This window comes from Hemibagrus wyckioides, unplaced genomic scaffold, assembly GCF_019097595.1.
Source record: "Hemibagrus wyckioides isolate EC202008001 unplaced genomic scaffold, SWU_Hwy_1.0 Contig18, whole genome shotgun sequence".
Lineage (NCBI taxonomy): Eukaryota > Metazoa > Chordata > Actinopteri > Siluriformes > Bagridae > Hemibagrus > Hemibagrus wyckioides.
In genome coordinates, this window is record NW_026690778.1 from 385,538 (window position 1) to 396,522 (window position 10,985).

Consider the following 10,985-nt stretch of genomic DNA (forward strand, 5'->3'; position numbering starts at 1 on the left):
TTAGAACAAAAGGCCACCCTGGCACCGGTGGGATTTGAACCCACGCCTCCAACGAGTTGAAATGTGGATTGGCTGTCCATATCCTCCACCTCCTGTTGAGGTGGCTTGTTCATATGAACTTACAGCTTACAGGATTAGCAGTCCATCGCCTTAACCTCTCGGCCACCTCGTCAGGGGGCAACGCTTCCAAGGAGCCTTGTCAAAAGCAGGGGTTTTCTAATGGCATGCAGGCTAGGAGGCTACCTTTCAATGATTTGTAGGCAGGTATTGAGGCATGCGGTCACGTAAACTGAAGGGTGCAGGCTAAGCATTCAACGAGAACCTAAGAGTTCTGTAGCATCCTAGTTTTTTTTGCTCTCGTCTCAGACCAGGGGGCTTTCAGACCTTTATCCTGCACCATTTCCACGTTTTGCTGTTTTCAAGTCTGAGGCATGAGTTGCGGAATTGGGCAGGTGAAATACACTATCTCCAGCTGCCGAAACCCGGGATTGAACCAGGGACCTTTAGATCTTCTGTCTAACGCTCTCCCAACTGAGCTATTTCGGCACCTCTACCAGGCCTCTCCTGTATGTTGTGAGTGATCAGGTTTTTGTCGGCACGACTGCGCACCACGTCCAGACCGGCGAGGCAAACTTCTTCAGAAAGCGGTAGAGCCTTTTTCCTTAAGGGCATAGACAGAAGGTCCTGTCCAGCAGAAAGCAAGATGTACTTCATTGTACTGATTGGAACTGCTACATAAGTATCGTGTTAACTAGGGCATCTACAGATTTATTTGACTGCAAACAAACAGTAGCATTTACATTTACAAGATTTATCAGATACTTTTATCCAGAGCAACTCACATTTACACAGCTGAGCAGTTAAGGGGTAAAGGGCTTTCAAGTGAGCAAAAGGGTGAAGCAAGTGAGCACAAGGCTGAAGGCAGGAAGTGATGAAGGAGTCTTCTTATAGGTTGCATGGAGTCAGCTGACCAGGCAGGGCGTGGGCACCAAGTAGACTGGGGGAACCAAATAGGCTTCTTCCTAGACAGAAGACACAAACATCTCCACAAACAAAAGAAAACACAGAAGTAATACCAAGAGTAGGGAGGAAACCAGAGTAAACCCACACTAGCACAGGGAGAACATGCAAAACTCCACACAGAATGACCCCTGCCTGTTTAAACCCAGGATGTGAATCCAGGATCTTCTTGTTGTGAGGTAACAGTGCTAACCACTAGGCCACCGTACTGCCCCCAGCTTTCACCTTGCTTTTTGCATTGGTAATTGAACCCTTAGCAATTGCCATTCATACTGAACAATTGGGAGAGCTGGTACAGTTCACAAAATCTCAGAATGATTTTGCTCGCTGGTCAGCTCTCCCCATTTCCTCTGGCTGGTCGTTTAAACTCAGTAAAGATGAACATTTTGCCTAGATTTCTGTATTTATTTCAGTGTGTTCCAATTTTTATATCTAAAACTTTCTATCTAAGACTTCAAACCAACACATCTCATCTTTTATTTGGAACAAATGATCAGCCAGAATCCCCAGGGAAATACTTTAAAAACCAAAACTGCCCTTCAAAATTTCTTATTTTACAACTGGGCGACAAATATACAATCTACACTGTTCTGGTTTCAGAGTCATTTCAGACTCTGTGATTGGGTCCCAGATTGAGTCAGTGTTGAAGAGGGTTCTTGCTCCCCAGTCTCACCATCCTGACCAGCTGCACTACTGTGTGGTCCTCTTACTGCCATCTCACGTTTTCCTAACAGTAATTCCATTGTCCGGCAATTATTTGTACAATTGTCAATGATATCTACATTGATATTATTTTTCCTAGCTTTTCTAACACAAAAATTCCCCCTTCCGTTCATGTTTTTAGATATTTTCAGTTCCAAAACTTTGTTAAAAACTCATTTCCCAACTTTTCGAATCTTCCACAAAAATCCCATCTAGATCAAATTCTTGAAGTACCTTCAGATAAAGGTTGTTTCCAACACATTAACATATATTTTGCACTTTTTTTTTTAAATATTTGGTATTATAAATCTCATTTATATAAAATTATACCTCATTTTTGAGTACTTTTTACAGCGGGTCAAATTGACCTGAAGATAACAGGAGGGTTAAATGATTGGAGTTTGCCAAATACTTTGATTTAACTGTTTTTAGAGAAACAATAATCAGAAAGAGGACATTCTTAAAAAAAGAGAGATTTGATTTGAAACCTGAACTGCTATCAGGGCCATGCTGAACACCTTCTGACCAATCCAAATCAAGTATAAATTTTAATGTCAATACTGCACATAATTATCAAATAAAAGTCTATCCAGCTGTTATGCAAAAGTCTGTAATAATGTTTCTCTTGAGCGTTTTAATTAAAATCCATATTGTGGTGTAATTTATACACATTGATTTGTCCATTATGACTTTTGGACGCTTTATTATGTCCATTTTATGATGAAAAAGGAATATAAACTGATATCTACTGGTTTCCTGTCAGGGTTGTGGACTGTTTTCTGGCCACTAGAGACCCCCACTGCCTTTTTGTTGGTTTCCAGTCTCTGTCATTATGTCTAATAGGTGTCCCCTGTGCTTTGTTTAGGTTTGTGTATTTAAGTCACAGGGCCCTTCAAAGATGATGAAAATACTCAGATCTGTGTCTCAGCAGATCAGAGAAAATCAGTGAGATCAGTGGAAATCACATGTACCTAAGCTATATTTTTAACACCACATGTTTAGCTTGGTTTATCACCAGTCTTCTATCATGTCTTCTTTTACATTTAGTTTCAATCTACAAGCAACAACAACAACACTTTATTCACCCTTAGAGTTTAAGATACTGGGAACTCTTTATATACAATTGTCCTGATGTGAAGGAAAACTCACACGAACCAGTGAGTTAAATGCTTAGCTAGCCAGGCTGCAAATATAAACATGCAAAATAATAAGACACAGACCGCACAACATTTCAATCACAACCTTACAAGCAGCATATTCCCTCAGCAGCTACTAATGAACTAAGAGGTGTAGATGACATTTATAGGTATTGATATTCATACCTCTGGAGAAAACAAGGCACTGCTCATCATCTGGCCGGTTGTAACCCCTAATAACACAGTGGGATGTTTGTACATAGCAGGGACTGGGAGGAGGAATGAAGAGAAATGTGAAACAGTTACAAAACATATACTTATAAGTTACACTCATACAGTATGTGAAAAACTATACTTTTTGTTATGGTGTTTTTTGGAGAATTTATTTAATTTCAGAATAAGGGTGTAACCTATTAAAAAACAAGGAAACGAACGGTTTTGAATACTTTCTACAATATATCAATGTCCCATTTTATATATATATTACAGATGCAGCTCCACAATACATGTTTTTTCCCATTCAAGATCGGATGCTTCCCAGATGGGGAGAGTAAGCATGTGATTTGTGTGGAGTTCTTTTCACATTTCTCCTCTCTCTCTTCTGTCTTCACAGTAACCTTTGCACTCATTCACTCTAACACTAATTTAGGGACACAAATAGCAGAGACCATGGATATGACTAAGCAAGCCTATTATGTCAAACCATAATAAAACAACTCACCTTGAAGAAGCCTGTTTGAAGTTACATTACCCTCCATTAGAATTTAGCTTGCATTTAGAAGGATGTACTGTTATGGCTAGCTCAGCAGTGAGAGACCTGGGCGTAATATTAGACAGCAACTTGTCCTTTGAAATCATATTTCCACTATTACTAAAACAGCCTTCCACCTTAGAAATATTGTCAAGCTTAGGAACATTTTATCTGTATCTGATGCAGAAAAGCTAGTTCATGCATTCATGACCTCCAGACTGGACTATTGTAATGCATTACTAGGTGGTTGTCCTGCATCTTCAATAAACAAGTTTGAAGAATGCAGCTGCCAGAGTTCTTACCAGATCAAGAAAATATGATCATAAAACCCCAATATTATTATCCCTGCACTGGCTACCTGTTAAGTCTAGAATTGATTACAAACTAGCACTACTTACATACAAGGCTCTAAATGGTTTAGCTCCCACGTATCTAACCAGTCTTCTGACATGCTACAATCCACCACGCTCTTCAAGATCACAAAACTCTGGACTTCTGGTAGTTCCCAGAATATTAAAGTCTACAAAAGAAGGTAGAGCATTTTCGTATTCAGCTCCCAAATTTTGGAGTAGTCTTCCTGACAGTGTTTGGGGCTCAGACACATTCTCCCAATTTAAAAGTAGATTAAAGACATATCTCTTTAGCCTGGCATACACATAACACACCCAATAACCTTGTACTCCAGTACATCTGATCAAATGCACATTATCATCTAGTCCTGCTAATATTACGAATGCTAATTCCTTTCCACATGTTCCTTTTTTTACCCATCCCGAGGCGATTGTGCCAGCTCCAGTAGACAGAGGCCAACCCTGCGAGGATCCTGAACCTCAGCTGGATTCTGCTTCGTGAGGATTTGGGTATATCAAAGCAACGCTGCCAGCCCTATGTGGACTTTGAGGACGACAACAACCTCCTAATTAATACACACTAACATTCTACATCACACTGTAGACTGTACATAACTGCAGAAAGGACATTGTTCATATCACACTCTTCGGTGATTAGAATAATTTATAATCACACTCTCCGGTGTCACCCAAATGAAGATGGGTTCCCTTTAGAGTCTGGTTCCTCCCAAGGTTTCTTCCTCATACCATCTAAGGGAGTTTTTCCTTGCCACATGTCTCCACAGGCTTACTCCCTAGGGATGATTTTGTCTAACATCTAGGACTTTTTACACTATGTTTTTTGTTTCTTATGTTCTGTAAATCTGCTTTGAGACAATGTTCATTGTTAAAAGTGCTATACAAAAAAAAATTTAATTGAATTGAACTGAATAGAATATGAACGCAGCCAGTCCATGATTTGTACCACTCAAAGGACACATTCATGAAGAATATGAAAGAAGGGAAGCATCTTCCCTTCTAACTGGTCACCAGATTTCCATGTAAGCCAGTCCTTTGCATGCAATGTTTTGACTTTGGCTCCCAGACAGTGTGGTGTAAATATATAATGGCCTTTTTTCTTGTCAAATAAGGATGTGGAGACACACTGGTGGATCAGAGAAATATAATATCTGCATTGTATTATTTATTTATTTATTTGATGTGTTTTGAAGTAGTATTATAACAAGCGATAAATTATAGAGCCATTATTTGAAATAATTATTCATCCACTTACTTGTGAATCAAGCACGTGACTTAAATACACAAACCTAAACAAAGCACAAGTGACACCTATTAGACATAATGACAGACTGGAAACCAACAAAAAAGGCAGTGGGGGGTCTGTAGTGGCCAGAAAACAGTCCACAACCCTGACAGGAAACCAGTAGATACACTATATTGCCAAAAGTATTTGCTCACCTGCCTTGACTCGCATATGAACTTAAGTGACATCCCATTCCTAATCCATAGGGTTCAATATGACGTCGGTCCACCCTTTGCAGCTATAACAGCTTCAGCTCTTCTGGGAAGGCTGTCCACAAGGTTTAGGAGTGTGTTCATGGGAATTTTTGACCATTCTTCCAGAAGCGCATTTGTGAGGTCACACACTGATGTTGGACAAGAAGGCCTGGCTCTCAGTCTCTGCTCTAATTCATCCCAAAGGTGTTCTATCGGGTTGAGGTCAGGACTCTGTGCAGGCCAGTCAAGTTCATCCACACCAGACTCTGTCATCCATGTCTTTATGGACCTTGCTTTGTGCACTGGTGCACAGTCATGTTGGAAGAGGAAGGGGCCAGCTCCAAACTGTTCCCACAAAGTTGGGAGCATGGAATTGTCCAAAATGTCTTGGTATGCTGAAGCATTCAGAGTTCCTTTCACTGGAACTAAGGGGCCAAGCCCAGCTCCTGAAAAACAACCCCACACCATAATCCCCCCTCCACCAAACTTCTTACACTTGGCATAATGCAGTCAGACAAGTACCGCTTCTCCTGGCAAACCGCCAAACCCAGACTCGTCCATCAGATTGCCAGATGGAGAAGCGCGATTCGTCACTCCAGAGAACGCGTCTCCACTGCTCTAGAGTCCAGTGGCGGCGTGCTTTACACCACTGCATCCGACGCTTTGCATTGCACTAGGTGATGCATGGCTTGGATGCAGCTGCTCGGCCATGGAAACCCATTCCATGAAGCTCTCTGCGCACTGTTCTTGAGCTAATCTGAAGGCCACATGAAGTTTGGAGGTCTGTAGCGATTGACTCTGCAGAAAGTTGGCAACCTCTTTGCACTATGTGCCTCAGCATCCGCTGACCCCGCTCCGTCAGTTTACGTGGCCTACCACTTCGTGGCTGAGTGGCTGTCGCTTCCAAACACTTCCACGTTTGTATAATACAGCTGACAGTTGACTGTGGAATATTTAGGAGCGAGGAAATTTCACGACTGGATTTGTTGCACAGGTGGCATCCTATCACAGTTCCACGCTGGAATTCACTGAGCTCCTGAGAGCGACCCATTCTTTCACAAATGGTTATAAAAACAGTCTGCATGCCTAGGTGCTTGACTTTATACACCTGTGGCCATGGAAGTGACTGGAACACCTGATTCTTGATTATTTGGATGGGTGAGCGAATACTTTTGGCAATATAGTGTATATATACATACAGTATCCTCACAGTACACCCCTCACATTGTTGTAAATATTTTATTATATCTTTTCATGTGACAACACTGAAGTAATGCCACTCTGCTACAGTGTAAAGTAGTGAGTGTACAGCCTGTATAACAGTGTAAATTTGCTGTCCCCTCAAAATAACTCAACACACAGCCATTAATGTCTAAACTGCTGGCAACAAAAGTGAGTACACCCCTAAGTGGTGTAAGAAAAATAAAATGATGAGGGCATTGAAGATCTTAACGTAGAATTTTATTGCAGCGTCAGCAGTGACAAAATACATAAGGTACTTTGGGTTCATCGGAGTCAAAAAGAACGCAGGACAAATCCTGCTATAACCTTTTATACAGTGTTTCCCGTGTGTAATTTAAATGAGTTTCACTTTTAAATGTAAATTAGTGTAAGAACTGAGTATTCCCCAAATGGCTGGATGATACTGTCGTCTAGCCGGATGTCCTTTATATGGTCATCAAGGTCACGTATACCTTGGCTAGGTATTGTTCTAAGTGTCCCAAATGTCCCAAATGGTCCGGGTGATACTAAATGGTAATCACAGTCACGTGATACCCTTTGTTCAGGGACTGTTCTTGATATCTTGCTGCCGCTCCCAGACTAATAATTGATTGGATTAAGTGTTCTAAATGTTTGGTAACGCTGCTTTAAGATAATGTAAAGATACCAAATAGATAAACTGATTTGAATCAAAGATATTTCTATATGATATGTAAGCCTTTTTTGGGAATGAGCTCTTTCAGATGTGTACTGTGGAGTGGAATCTGGGTTGAGGCAGTCTGTAGTTTCTTACAGTCCCCTTTTGATGCTTTTGGCCCTGAAGCATCACAACACTTCCTTTACACAGATTACACCTCCCATTTCGGCAGGTGCCCAGTGGCGGTGAAGCCCTGCAGTGGGTTATCCTCCGTCGCCCATCAGAGAATTTTACCCGCCATCGAAACTCCCCCTCATGCTCATTGGTTATGTCTCCATTCCACTAGGCAAACTTATCATAATGTTTCTTTAAGAACCAAACATTTAGAACACCTAATCCATTCAATTATTAGTCTGGGAGCGGCAGCACGACATCAAGAACCGTCCCTGGACAAAGGGTATACGTGACCGTGATTACCATTTAGTATCGCCCGACAATTTGGGTCATTTGGGAAACTTAGAACAATACCTAGCCAAGGTATACGTGACCGTGATTTAATATAACATTTACATCTTAGAATAAAAAACACAAAGAACAGGAGCAAGGCTCCATAGTCCTTATGGATGGCCATACAGCAGATATTATGTTTAAAAAACAAATGATTATAAAATAATAATAATAATAATAATAATAATAATAATAATACAGTGGAACCTCGACATAAAAATCCCGCCTTCAAATTTTCTCCTTAAGAATTGAAATTTTGGAAGAAATTAGCATCGGTATATGAAGCATTTTCAACATACGAACGAACCGAACGCCTCGGCTAAGTTGTAGATTTTTGGGAGGCTGGAACGGATTATCTACATTTACATTATTTCTGAATTAAATTTGTATGCCGAGGTTCCACTGTTGTAGTAATAATAATAAAAATGAATGAAAAACATTAACTTAAACAAAACTGGCAGAGTCCCTTAAAAGGTTAAAGCTGTTGTCCCACTTTAGACCTCCGGGTGTCTGACCCCATGGTGGGATTGACCAGACTCGTCACAGTGAAATGGACTGTTAGTGCAAAAGAATCTGTTTCTTTTAAACAATTTGGTGCCTTCGTGGTTTAGAGGAAAGGAGGTTCATCAAAACTACCTACCTTCCTTCTAAATACCCACTGCCTAACTGCATACTGACCACCACATTCTGCCACACTCCTGCACTCTGCACCACCAGGCCTCCATGACACCCACCGGCCTCAGCTCAGCTCTCAGCCCACGCAGCTACCCCAATAAGGCTTCCCTCCCGCCCACCACCGTCAGCCTGTCAACACGCAGCCCTGTCCTCTGTCTACCCCACCTGGCCTCCGCAAACAGCAGCCCACTCCCATCGCCTCGCCTTAGCCATCAAGCGCACTGTACGAATCACCACCGCCTCACCCTCTCCAGACCGATTGCAGCGTGTTCCCGCCCACTCCGGTGGGCCCCCGCTTCTGTCACGCACACCACGCTTTCCTGCCCCTCCACCTACCTAAACATGACCACACCCTCCCGGCCTACCCAGTCCCGCCCAGTCTACTGCACCCTCTCACCCCGCTGAATCCACTCGACCTGAACACACACCTAACTAGGAACTAGAGCTGCACGATTACATTCCTTAACAAACGGCCATCACGATCTCCACACCATCTTAATCCTACTTTACTACAGTTCAGCTAAATCTATTTTCGTTTTGGAAATGAGAGAAGTTTGTAATCGATGGAGAGAGGAGCTGTTCCCAAGTATCAAATCTATTTTTTCTCGGTTTTTAAAACTATGATTCACAGCTGCATTACAAGCCAAATGTTTAGTCACGGTTTCTTAACACTCAAAGGGTAACAATTCACCAACCTTGTTTAATCACCTGAAACATTACAGACCACACTAACGTTAATAAAAGCGGCGTTATTCAGCGCGGGGAGCGTCCATTAATAAATGACTGAACTGAACATTGACACTCAAACCGATGCTTTCACATTACAAACACCTTCTACACTGCTCTTTCACAGAACGCGAGCTGTGAGTAAAATTATGATTTAAAATCTATTTTAATTAAAATAATGTCTAATTTAATTTACTAAAGGCTTAAAAATAAGATAAAATAATACCCAATAAACATAAAATGATTAAAACTAATAAGATAAAAATAAGATTATTATTTTATTATTCTTATTACAGATTATTAAGATGATTTTTACTTTTTATAAGTAATAAATTCTATTTAAATAATTAAAAATAAATTCATTAATATTAATTATTTGTGTTTTCCTTAACTAAATTCTATTCATTGTACTACAAAAGTGGCGGTAAATAAGGTAAAGCGCCTCTTCATATTACATTTTGAGGAGCTTCTTCATATTTTATATGAATATCTTTATATAGACAAAATTGAGATTTTTTATTTATTTCTCATAGAAAAACCTGGTAGGTCATTTGTTTATATTTGTTTAGATTTAATTAAAGCCAAGAGCATTTTTTTTCTGCTTTGTTTACGTTTGGTAATTTAAGGTGCAGGGTTTCTAAACCACTAAAAGTTCAAAGAAATGAAGCGTGCCACATTTATGATACTTAAAAGCGTTTCTTTATCTCATAAAAATGATTTTTAAAATTACGATGTATTTCTCATTTGGTCCCAAGAATCGTTGCAAAGCTCTACCTCCTCATCACCCTGTAAATGAATCCTGAAACCTTCAATCCCAATACTGATTCCACAGTGAACAACTGTCCACCAACCTGCTCACTGATTTCAGACCACCTACACACACCTACATCGACCTGAACAACTGTCCAACCAACCCCATGCTCACTGACGTAGACCAATTCCTACAATGATATCACGATCTACTGACCTGCACAACTAAGTCCACTTCCACCTGCTCACTGACAAGATCACCTCACACTTAATAGAATAACATCATTACTGACCTGATTCCAAACAACTGTCCACTCCTTTACCTTCGCTCACTGACAGACCACTCTACACACGAGCATTCACACTGACTCTGCATCGAACTGTCCACCTACCTGCTCACGTGACAGACTCAATCCTTACAATAACACATGCAATGCAGCCTTGGCACGAGAATCTGTCTCACCTACCTGCTCCCTGTGGATGACCACCTACACACACACTCTACTTTGGCCTGGAAACCAACCTGGTCCACCTCTACCTGTTTCCTCCCTTTGAACAGACCACACCCTACACGACAATTCCTACTTTAACCCTGAACAACTGTCCACTCTACCCATGCACACTGGACAGACCACCTACACACACTCCTACTGGCCTACACAACTGTCCACCTACCTACTCACTGACAGACCACCTACACACACCTACTAACCTGAACAACTGTCCACCTACCTGCTCACTGGACAGACCACCTACACACACATACTGGGACCTGCAACAACTGTCCACCTACCTGCTCACTAACAAGGACCCACCTACACACACATACTGAGCCTGCACAACTGTCCCACCTACCTGCTCACTGACCAAGACCACCTACACACATATACTCGACCTACATCAAACCTGTCCCACCTACACCTGTCTCTGCTACACCGAAAACAGACCATCTTACACAGCATCAATATCACTGGACCTGCACAATAACTCCGTCCACCTACCTGCTCACTAAC

General features: G+C 41.3%; 1 non-coding gene across 1 annotated transcript; it reads right to left on the minus strand.

The window, feature by feature from the left end:
* Nucleotides 1-473: 473 nt before the first annotated feature.
* Nucleotides 474-546, minus strand: trnaf-gaa (transfer RNA phenylalanine (anticodon GAA)). Its single transcript has one exon. It is a non-coding gene; the product is annotated as a tRNA-Phe (tRNA).
* Nucleotides 547-10,985: the final 10,439 nt, after the last annotated feature.